Source organism: Lethenteron reissneri, chromosome 37 (genome assembly GCF_015708825.2).
Source record: "Lethenteron reissneri isolate LAM-NWPU_2019-01 chromosome 37, ASM1570882v1, whole genome shotgun sequence".
Taxonomy (NCBI): Eukaryota; Metazoa; Chordata; class Hyperoartia; order Petromyzontiformes; family Petromyzontidae; genus Lethenteron; species Lethenteron reissneri.
The window spans coordinates 3,131,230-3,143,358 of record NC_083815.1 but is presented as its reverse complement, the minus strand read 5'-3'; the positions used below and the strand labels follow the sequence as shown (position 1 = coordinate 3,143,358).

The 12,129-nt window shown below is 52.1% G+C and overlaps 1 protein-coding gene across 1 annotated transcript in view; it reads right to left on the bottom strand.

Moving 5' to 3' along the window:
- The window catches only part of LOC133351468 (non-muscle caldesmon-like), a 75,605-nt gene extending 74,279 nt beyond the window's left edge, over positions 1–1,326 (bottom strand). The window contains exon 1 of the mRNA XM_061566700.1: positions 938–1,326. The gene's annotated coding sequence lies outside the window, so the exon portion shown is untranslated. The remainder of the gene's footprint in view (positions 1–937) is intronic.
- Between the last annotated feature and the right edge of the window lie 10,803 nt (positions 1,327–12,129).

The window sequence follows — 12,129 nt, the reverse complement described above, 5'->3', positions numbered from 1 at the left end:
TCACACGTACCACACGACTCACACGCACCACACAGCCGCAACTGATCACGCGTACTCGGCACGCGTACGCGCCAAGACGTCTTCATTTGAACGCAGAGCGGAATCCGTCCGTGATTGACCAATCATCCGGCGCGTGTAGCGTGCGACGGCTTCATTAGTATTCCATCGCAGAACACTGGTAAATGTGGGGATGCGCATGCGGTGGGTGTGGGACACGAGCCCTGCGAGATTGCGAATCTTTGTGTTGCGGGAAATGATTATAACAGTCCCGACAGCGTGCGTGACGCCGTGCTCCGAAACCCGGGCGGACCTGGGTTCGATTCCAGGCCCCGGGCAACATCAGTGTCACATTTTATCTGCAAGCAGTGCCGGGCCTTCTTTGGCTGAACCCAGCCTTTAAAGTGTGAACGTACCTTTAGTGGTGCGTCGTGTCAAGAAAAAAAGAGAACGACGATAGCGGGAAGACAAAGACGGTTGGGGCGTGGCGCTGACCGACACCGCTCCGCCGTGCGTCGTGACAACCTTAACATGCGCTCGCGAACAGCGCTTGCTCTCGACATCCCCGTTTAAGGCTGTACGAGGAATCTGTGTCCTTTGTGTGTGTATATAGTATATATACCGTGTATAGACCAAACAAGACGGAATGATGGCCGACAGTCAAGAATCATAGCGGTAGAGGTAACCCAGTCATTGAAAGCATCCGAAAGGATCTCGCACCGTGCAGATGGCGCGATGGAATCGGCCCGTTGTGCAAGTGGCGACGCGGATTCATCCCCAGCGGGAGGATCGTGAGAGACTGCTTAGGGGGAGGCCTTCATCCAGCAGTGAATTGACCGTGGCTGCTGCTGCTGATGATGATAATGATGACGATGAGATCATATTGAACCGCGATGAATGAAAAACGCACGGGCGGACGCGTAACCGGAGCTCAACTTACGTGCTTCTTGCTCTGGTGGTTGTCGTGGACCGATCGGCTCCGCCCTGTGCAGCAGCAGCAGCAGCAGTCGTGCACGGTATTGATTGTCTACTCCCGTCTGTCTCTCTGCGTCTATCTGGGTCTATTGTCTGCAAGGCGCGCACTCACGCACTAACCGACTGGGCGTTCACGGACCCCCGGCTTCGTTCACCCGACTCTGTGCTGATGCTGGCGGTGGCTCGGCGCGTCGGACGGTAGTGCGAGCGGACTGTGGAGTGGCGACGAACCTCGATCGACTCGGAGATGGTGCGGGGCGGGGGGGTTAAAGGAACGTTGCTGGGCAGTCTCAGCCCAAATCCTCGCTCTCGCTCCTTCTCTCCTTTCCTCTCCCCCCACCCACCCTCGCCTTGTCTTTATATCGTGCAACAACAACGCACCCAACAACCATGCCCCAGCCTCTCCCCCCACATCCTTCCACCGCCCCCCTCTCTCCTCCAGCTCTCCCCCGCCTCCCATTCCCTTCCCCGCAACCAATCCACACCGAGCCACCCCGCGTGGATGTCCCCAACCCCATCATCCATCCATCCATCCTCCGAAGCGCAACTCTCCCTCTGGCCGATATCTCTCTTTTTTTTATTCAACTCGGCCAATGGGGGCTGTGTTTGACAGCGTGGAGGAGGGGTGGGGGGCTTTGGTGGGTGGGGGGGTATCTGATTGTGGGGAGGTGGGAATTCAGCAGCCAGTGAGCGCCACACCCCCGTGGCCCCTTCCCCGCAGCTAAGATTGCTGATTGTGATCGAGAAACAAAGTGACCGGCTTTGCCAGTGGCTTTTAGGAGAGTCGGTCTCAATGAGACACCCCTCCCCCACCCCCCCACGGCATGAGTGGGTTTAGTTTGTTCTTCAAACGATAGTGGTCAGTGAGTCCTCGCGATCCAGATCCATTTGTCTATAGATTACAATCGATTACTTTGTGGTCGATGAAACCGGTGCCCCTCTTTAATAGTTAGCGGCCGTCCCGACAGCATGCATTGCATCCCCTGCGAGCCACTTGATTGAGGTGACGTCACTAATGCCCGCCCACCACCTCCCGTCCAGCGCCACACGTGGGAACGAACGGTGGCGAGACATTTTTTATTTCACCCCAACTACTGTTCGCGTTCTCCTCATTAGTTAAGTAGTCGAACCGATTATCGGCAGAGTAATCAATTACCTAAATAATATCACTGTTGCCTTAAAAGGAAAAATTAACCCGTAAAAACAAAGTTTTTCACTCTAAATCCTTTATATGCGTGGCGGCTAGAGTCATCTCGTCCTCTGGCTTGAGATGGCTGCCACCTATGGGTCAGATGATTGTCTGCCAGCATTAAGCAATTGGTAATTAAATATATATATATTTCCCCTAAACAGTGTAAAATTTTACAAAAAAAATTTCACGAAAATTAATTGTCACGCACAACGAGTCTGTGTGGAAAGTGTCAGCTCGATTGGATCACGGGAAGTGGGTTAAAAAACGACCGAAAGATTTGAACGGTCGTAAGCAAGCAAGCACGCAAGCACGCAAGCAAGCAAGCAAGCGAACTTAATATAAAGGATTTAAAAATATGTCATATCCGACGTTTCTGGCAACGGTCCTTCGATTATTGTTACTGGTCCCTGTGTGCCGCTGCCAACGCAGCAGTGTCACCAAATACCGTGTTGACTTACAAAAAAAATCGATTAGCCCCGCGGTCGTGATGACAACACAACCCACAGCACAGCTATCGCTTCCTTCCTTCTAAGACCTCGCAGCTGTGCCAAAGTTTGGCACGCAACCTCCCAATTCCCCCCTATTTACGATAGCCTCATCACCACCACCATCTGGGTTTAGGTCTTCTCCTTGGAAGCCGTGGCAGAAATCTATAAATCTATATTGTATATATTAGACCAAGCTGGGTATCCTGGGGTGTGGCTGTTCGTGCTTGCGTTCAGGCGTGCGTGTTTATCTTAGTAGGGAGCGGTGGCGCAGCGGTTAGCGCATTGCGCTATTAACTCAGCAAGCCGAGTTCGATTCCTGACTGTGGATTTATATTGGAGAGTGTAGCGGGGAGCGCGTTGGTCGGGTTACGAACCCGGCGACCCGAGTTCGATTCTCGCTCTTGGTCAACACCAGGAACGATTATATGAACCGGTCCTGGGCCTTCCCTACGCCGACTCGGCCTCAAATGAGTACCTGGTGCGATTCGTAAACATCGCAAGCTTGGAGACAAAGGGGGCCGGGCGTGGTGCTGGTCAACCACCCCCTCGTGTGCCGTGCCGGCCTTCATAGGTGCTCGCTAACAGCACTTGCCCCAACAGTATGTTAAGGCTTTACGGGGGATATTTGTCTTTTGTGTGTGTGTGTGCCCGCTTATGTTCAGTTAACATAGAGTTACTCCCAATACCGATACCCGCCATTCGCCACTTAGTGACAGTGACGTCACCGCGGCGCCTGTGCCAGGCCAGGTGCACTTTAAGGCCACGTGAAGTGTCGAAGGCTCGCTGACAAGAGGTCTCAGGACAGAGCCAGATGCCAATGGGTTGGCTGACTGAGATGACCGGTAGATGTACCAGCTGTTCCCCCCACTGTGTCAACTTGCTGCGTTTTAGACGCCCGGCGCTCCGCTCGTTGTTGTGAGCGTCGCTCCTCTGTCCTCCGTTGTTGTTGGAGAGCGATTGTTTCCAACAGCCCAGTAGCAGCGTCCTTCATGAACCTCCTCCACAGAGGCCGATCTTGAAACCGCTGGTACCAGTCTTCGGCAATTCCACTCAGCTCCACATCCTCCCATACCGCATCGCTCCATCTCTTCTCCAGCTCATTTCATGCCCGTTTAGCCCCCACTATGCAGCCAAACAGAAGCTGCTTGGGCATGCGGTAGCTGGGCATGCCGGAGGAGCTCACTGATGGGAATGTGTCCAGATCTTTCAAGGATTTGTGAGCTCCTCACACAATCCAGCTTGGTTAAACACAGGATGGATCGTAGACATGCCAGCCTGAATGCTTCTAACCGGCGCAGATGTTCCATTAGAGGGGTCCACGTTACACGAGCAAAGAGAGGGGATGGCATGACTGTGGCAAAGCAGACCCGAAGCTTCGTGCGGAGCGACAGACCAGGTAGCATCCACACAGCATCGCGCAGCCGATGAAAAGATAATGCCGCCTGACTGATTGGGAGTGGGACTTCTGCTGTCAGACCCGAGCTGGTCATACGCACACTGCACAGATATGGGAAACTCTCCACTCACTCCACAACTGCTCCATCACCAAATGGGGAGCTGAGGAGGTGGAGTGTTTGGTGGCACAAAATACCCAGGCAGGTGCTTAGTTTTGGTGTGGCTGATGGAAAGACCCCACCTCTGAGTGGCACACTCCAGGTTCAGCAGCAGCGCCTCCAAATCATCAGCATACATAAGCTGGTTGACCAATAAGGAGCCATCCCTCGAACGCACTCGAGCATCGATCAGCCTCCCGTTGTATCTGTACCAGATGTAAATTCCTCCGGTACAGCCATGGAAAGCTTCTCCAACTACGTGCTCAAAGATTATGTTAAATAATGTGAGGAATCAGAGGACGCCCCCCAATGTGAACAGGGAATGAATGGCTCCGACTCCTGGCCACGTGTCTTTACACGCCACCACCACCACCAGACAGCCTCTTTGACTTTGTTGGCCTTTTTTGGAAGTGGCGAATCGGATAGAGAAGTAGGGGGGGGGGGTCACTTGAAACACACGAGGCCCAACCCCTTTCCTCCCCCGCCTCCGAAACGTTTCATCAACCACACCCCCCCCCCACACACCCAACACACACCTACACCAACCACACACCACACACACCCTCACCCACCCACACACACCCCACACACACTCCACACACACTCACCCACCCAACACACACACTCACACCAACCACACACACCCTCACCCACCCACACTCCACACACACACACACCCACACACACCTACACCAACCACACACACCCTCACCCACCCACACACACTCACCCACCCACACTCCACACACACACACCTACCCAAACCCCACACACACTCACTCATCCACACACCACACACACCCTCACCCACCCATACACCCAACCAACACACCCTCACCCCACACACACACACCAGCACCCCCCACACACCCACCCACACCCCCCACACTTACACACACCCCACACACACTCACACACACCAACCACACACACCCTCACTCACACCCCACACACACCCTCACCCACTCCCCCACACACCCAACACACACCCCCTCACCCCACACACACCCAAACACACCCCCACACTCACACACGCCCCACACACAATCACACACACCCCACACACACTCACCCACACCAACCACACATACCCTCACCCACCCACACACCTAACACACACACCCTCACCCCACACACACACACCCCACACTCACACACCCACCCACACCCCCACAATCACACACTCATCCACACACCCACCACCAATCTACCCCAACACCACCACGAACTTCCTCACCACCCTCTCTCCCCCGTCTCCCTTTTCGCCCCCCACACACCCACTCCCCCAAACCAATATATATAAAGCCGTATTTTTCGGATTATAAAATGCACTCCACTTCGCCCCGCCACCCCAATATTGTACAGCTGAATATGGAGGTGCGTTTTATCATCCCAAGTGTCTGGCTGTGTGAGGCCATCTTTTATAACTGTATTGACACCGAGGCATACATGTTGGGTGCGTTGCCAGCCCAAATTCCCTATCCCCCCCCCCCCCACCAAAGACAAAGATGCCCCGTATAGCCTTAACAGACTGTTGGGGCAAGGGCTGTTAGCGAACACCTATGAAGGCCGGCACGGCACACGAGGGGTTGGGTGACCGGCACCACGCCCGACCGCCTTTGTCTCCCCAGTGGCGATGTTTACACACCACACCAGGTACTGTACCCATTTGAGGCTGAGTCGACCTAGGGGGCGCCCAGGACCGTTTCAGATAATCGTCACTGGTGATGTTTACACACCACACCAGGTACTGTGCCCATTTGAGGCTGAGTCGACCTAGGGGACGCCCAGGACCGTTTGAAATAACGGTCACTGGTGTAAGCCGTGAGTGGGAGTCGAACTGGACACACGTACCACACCCCCCACATCCCACACGACCCCACCCCCGTAACCACACACCCTTCCCTGCATGCTCACACCCAACGGTCCAATGTTTCAGCTTCCTGGAATTTTAAGGCGTTTCGGATACAGACCATATTGTGTGTGTACGCCAGTGTGTATGTGTCGATCCTGGACCTCCCCTAGGTCGACTCAGCCTCAAATTAGTGCATGGTGCGGTGTGTAAACATCTCCAATGGGGAGACAAAGGCGGTCGGGTGTGGCGCTGACCACCAAACCCCTCGTGCAACGCTCCAGCCTTCGTAGGTGCTCGCGAACAGCACTTGCCCCAAAAGTCTGTTCGAGGCTATGCGGGGTGCCTTTGTCTTTGTTGTAGCACTCTGCTCCAAACCTGACGACACCGCGTTCGATTCTTGCTCACAACAGTGGCGACTACGAATTTGAACCGATCCTTGGCCTTGCTCTCCCCACGGGTGGAGACAAAGACGGCCGGGTGTGGGTGTTGGACACTCACTCACCCGTCCTCGTGTGCCGTGCCGGTCTTCCGTGGTGCTCGCTAACAGCACTCGTCCCAATAGTCTGTTTAGAGGCTACACGGGGGATCGTGTGTGCACACAGTATAACTTGTGTTCAAAATTAAACTTGATTGAAGCTTTCGTGACTGCAGGAATTACTCCTTGGTTCTTTCGGTAAAGTCACGTGGAAAGAAAATAAATTCAATAATAGAGTACGACGTTTCGATTGCAACACAAGCAACCGTCATCAGGTAGAACTAAATTAAACTTGATGACAATGATGCTGCGTTGGCAATGATGCAGAAGCATAATTAACAGACCAAAAAAAACCCGCGGAAGAAGTTATTGCAGAACTACTGCCCGATCAAATCTGTAAATGACGAGAAATCCCCAACAGGAAGAAGAAAAATAATAGTGCCGGCCGAAATAAAACAAATAATCGACGAGTTTCAAACAATACACAAACACGTGTAAGCAAAACGAATCACGCCGCGTGTGTGCATTGTGCAAGCACCAACCAACAGTTCCTGAAGAACTGCAGCGTTGCGTCGTCTTGTCTTCGGTCCCCATCATAAACAAATTGGCGATAATGTGACCGACCGACGGGAATCAGCAGTGACGCGGTGATAGACAACTGTGAACCGGTTTCGTCATTAATAGACCTCATCGGTTCCATAAAAGCAATCACCAATGCTCACATAACCAAGTGACCTCTTCAATCCATACACCAGGGGGCGTTACACTTTTTCCCGCACACAATTTTGGCAGATATTTAACTTCACATTAAAATCGATTTATTTCAAGACATTTTGCCAAACAATCCCTGTTTCGTTTTCGAGGGAGACCCGGGCTGCGAAAGCAAGTCAACGTGCATGTAAGATACGCCACGAGGGGAATCGGGTGGACGGTGTCAAGTACAGAACTCTGAGCTTGTAAGCAAAACAAAAGATATTTAAGCAAAACATTAACCAAGGTATTTTGTCAATCCGCTGTACGTACGTGGTGAGGGTTCTAAATGTGTGGAGGGAAAACCCGGAGGACCCGGAGAAAAATCCATGCGACCACCGGTAGAACATACAAACTCCAAATATACAGGCTTGATAAACTACCCTGATTAAGCTGCCCTAACCCTAAGATGTAAATGCCCCTCCTGAAAGAAAAAAAAAACTTTATAGCTGCGTTTAAAAAACTAAACGTTTTTTTTATATTCAGGAAACATTAATAATTTTGTATAACTAGCATTTAGAGAGATTCGGGAATGCGTTTTGTCAGCAGGGGTCGGTGGCGGGGGGTGGCTGTGTGGGCCTCGGCAATGTTGGCATCTGCCGAGTGGTCGCTGGGACGTTGCTGTTGTGGCCTCCACCAACCCGCCTCTCAATGGAGGCGGCCATTCCACAAGCAGTGGCGCCAGCAAGCGATGCCATTTACTCACCGAAGACCGATTGAGAAGGGATCAGACATTAAGGTTCGCCGCGTGGCATTCAGAACTATTTCGTTTTATATCTCGGAGCTGGAATGCAGCCAGCCGCATTAAGTGGACATCCGAAGTTAATGCGATGCGTGTGCTCAAATTTTTTTTGGGGGGGGTTTTAAAGTTGCAAGCCTTAAGAATGTATCCCACTGCGATGAAATTAATGCACTGGCTGATGCCAACCGCTTTCACCACAATTGTCTGCATATTTGTGAGATCATTGGCATCTTTCCACGATTAGAACACGGTGACCCAGAGGCTCAACAAACTGTGTTTTCGTGTGTGTGTGTGTACAGGGGGTGGGGTGGGTTGAGGGTTACACAGAATCACGAGCTGCCCATCCTGCTTTCGACGTCCAGATAACCATCCTTATTTGGTAAACCACTCGCCGCCGACTCTCACACTCCACGTATTTGTAACGATCGCCCATCCCACCCCCAGTACCGACAGCGTGGGTCACGATTCGTAGGGACGGCCCTTCTGCGGTCACCGCTGGATGAGGGCCCTACATACACACCGTGGCGATGGGGGAGGGAGGGGTCATGCGGATTGTTTGACCATACTTCACCACCCCGGTTGGTGAAGGAGGGTAATAAAATACCGTATTCCATGGAATGCAAGACACCCCCCCTCCCTCCCCCCTGTATGTTCGAGCAAATGTTGCGGGTTCGTCTTGTAATCCGGTGTGCGCGTGTGTGTTTGTGACCATTTTGTATAACTTTATTAACACCATACGCAAATATAGAATCGGGTAAAATGAAATTCTGTGAATTCAGAAAAGTCTCAAGGAGTCTGGAGAATGTTTTTTTGGGAGGGGAGAGTCCTTGCATTGGGATGTTAAAGCGATTTATTTAATTTATTAAATAAGTTCACGTTTATTTTCTGGGGTCAAAGGAGAAACCCCCAAAACCTCTAAGTGGGGATAGCATTCAGGTCCGCCGTACACACGGGGTCACAGACCCACTTGCTGCACCGTCATCTCCTGGCCATCCCTACGTGACTCACCAACCTCTCACCACTCACCTGATACCCATCACTCACCAGACACACTCAGCCCCATCCTCTGGACAGTAGCAAGTCACACCGCCGCACACTCACCACGAACACCGCTCACACTCCACACTCACCAGTCAGCTGCCGCAAGAATCACACCCAGACCCGTCCTCTTGGACAGAAGCAAGTCACTCCGACTCGTGAAATCCGATCTCTCTCCACGGATGTCGAACTTCCAGTCACGCATGCCCACGAGAAAGTGAAGGCGCTCACAGAGAGATGATGATGATGGTGGTGGTGGCGGTGGCCAGATGATGAGATAACGGCAATCACTCTCTGCCTTCTATCGCCAACAATCGCCTACTGTGTTTGAGAGAGGTTGGTGAGGGGGGGTCAAAGTGAACTGTATTGGGGAGATAGGGGCGGTCGGTGGTGGTGATGGTGGCGACTCGTGTGGAAGGAAGAGGAGGAGAGAAATCAGTAGCTGGAGGAAGATGACACTCAGCGGTGAGCGTCAAGTATGAGTACGTATGTTGAACCTCTTTCACACCGTACGTAGCCAACCGTGCTAATCGGAGTGGTGAGTGTCTGGTCTTCATTGTGAGTGCCTGGTGAAGACGGGTGAGCGGTGAGTGTCTGCCGAGTGTGTCTGGCGGGTGGTGAGTGTTAAATATGCGGTTAGTGCCAGGCGTCGTGTGAGTGGTGGGCCTGTATCTGGGGAGACGTGAGGCAGCAAGAATGGGGGGCGCATGGGCCAGAAATTAAACTAAAATCAGAGAAACGCCATCGCTAAGAAAAGCCGGCGATCGAGACTGATGGCGGAATGACAGCCAAAGGAGGGAAACGCGAGAGTACGTGCACCAAAGAGATGGAGTGATACTGGTAGGAACCTCTTGGTTACACCAGCCCACAGGGGATTATTGTGTCCGTCGTGTAGGGAGGGGCTGGGTGGGGAGGTGGAGGGTGGGGAGGGGAGGGTGGGGAGGGGAGGGGCGGGGTGGTGGGGGTGGGGAGGGTGGGGCTGGGTGGGAGGGGTGGGGCTGGGTGGGGAGGGGCTGGTCACCCCGTGGTGTCCTTATAAAACTCAACGTTTAACCTACTCACGCCGGCTTGTGCCCGCCCTCACAGTCGGGCATATTTGCGGAATACACCACGCCGCCGTTGACCCTGGCCATTGACCGAGCAACCCAACGTTCCTACCAGCTCCCTCCGTAGGAATGTGTTTAAATCAGCTCTGTGCAGGAGCTATATTATCCAGTATGCATCGGCCTGGGGTAGCCTTCATCCAGCATTGGATAGAACATGACCGACGACGATAAATGCGCCAATTACATAATTGCGCAAACATTTCCCCTCTTCGCGTCTCGCTGTTGTGTTTTCAGAAAATAATGGAAGGGCGATGTTGACTTAATGAGGTACAAAACACCTCCACCCCCCGTCCCCGCCACCGCCGGCAGCAGGGTTAAAACAACCAAACAACGCGTGAACGCTGCACGTTCCGATGTGGCCCCGTGCGGCTCATCACGTGTGGTGGAAAAGTCGGGGAAAAGCCGCCCGCGGTGCTGTTGTTTAAACGCGGGCGCGGGCGAACAAAGCCGTCGTCAAACAATGACTTACAACAACAACAAAAACACACGCACAATTCTTACGTTGAATTTCTTTCGCGCCGTACGTCTGCCAGCCGTGATAATCGGAGGTGCGGTGAGGGAGGGACAACATACTACTTTATAAAAAAAAAAATTCACAATGATAATAAAGTGTGAACAGGCGTTGCCCGCATGTCTTTAAAACGTCAACGTGAATCAAATAATAGTCGACATAGTGGGGGCTTAATTTCTCACTCGATATTCTCAGATATTCACGCTGCTAGGCTGGCGTGGAGAAGGGAGAATTGATCCTTATGGCGGTTATCCCGGGACACTAAATAACATTAAATGTGCGAGGCAATTAAATATTTTATTTCTGGGACACTTTTTCCCAGGGGTGTACTTCGCTCCGCAACTGGGGTTGAAACGCCAAATATCAGCATAAACAAATCGTCATCAAAAATTTCAACTCTGAATAGTGCATCGTGTACAGCTCGTCGAGATGAGTCGATTGCCGCATCGCCGACCATCAACAGACTAACAGTGACACGGACATTATTACGAGAGCCGGGGCACTATGGATACCCCAGGGGGACCGCCAGGAGGTTCAATTGGCCGAAGGCACTACCACTGCAGTTTGAGCTACGCCATCCATAATGAATACTCTTTGGTTCTTTCGGATAAAGTCACGTAGGTAGAAATAAAATAAAAAAATCACGACGTTTCGATCGCAACACAAGCAACCGTCCTGCTGTATCGGCTCCGCCCGATGACGGTTGCTTGTGTTGCGATCGAAACGTCGTGATTTATTTTCTTTTATTTCTACCTACGTGACTTTATCGAAAGAACCAAAGAGTATGGATTCCTGCAGTCACGAAAGCTTAAAATCAAGATCCATAATAATCCTATATTATTGTACCCTATATTGCTCACATCCTATTAAACAGATTTATTATTTGGAAAAAAAGCAAAATAAGCCAAGATGGATGTGGCGTGCCAAAATAATTCCAGGAACAGCATTCCGAAGTGTTCCGGCTGAAAGTTTATTTTATTTACTTAATAATGACGTAAATACATATATGTATGTATTGCAGTTATACGGCATGTTGTTGGGCATAATGTCCGACGTTTCGGCTCCACTTGCTGGGATCTTCGTCAGGGGAGCCGCACCGAGTATGTACGTACGTCGAACTTCTTTCGCACCGTACGCCACCAACCGTGCAAATCCAATGTGCAAGTAAGTTCCTGCTACGATGGCAATAACAACCGCTATTGCGCCATAACACGGCGAAACAGGCCATATATTTACATGGGCGCTGAACAAACAGCACCAACTTTCACCATCGTGTCGTCGTTGTACGCGCAGAGAACCCTGCAGCACCGCCCCACCGAGGAAGTGGTGAACCCCCAGAGTTGGGCCAAACGACCCCACACGGCGTAGCAGAGAGTTGGTCATCATCCAGCAGTGGAATTGACACCGCCGCTGGGCGCGTGACACGAGGCGCACCGCGTGACACGAG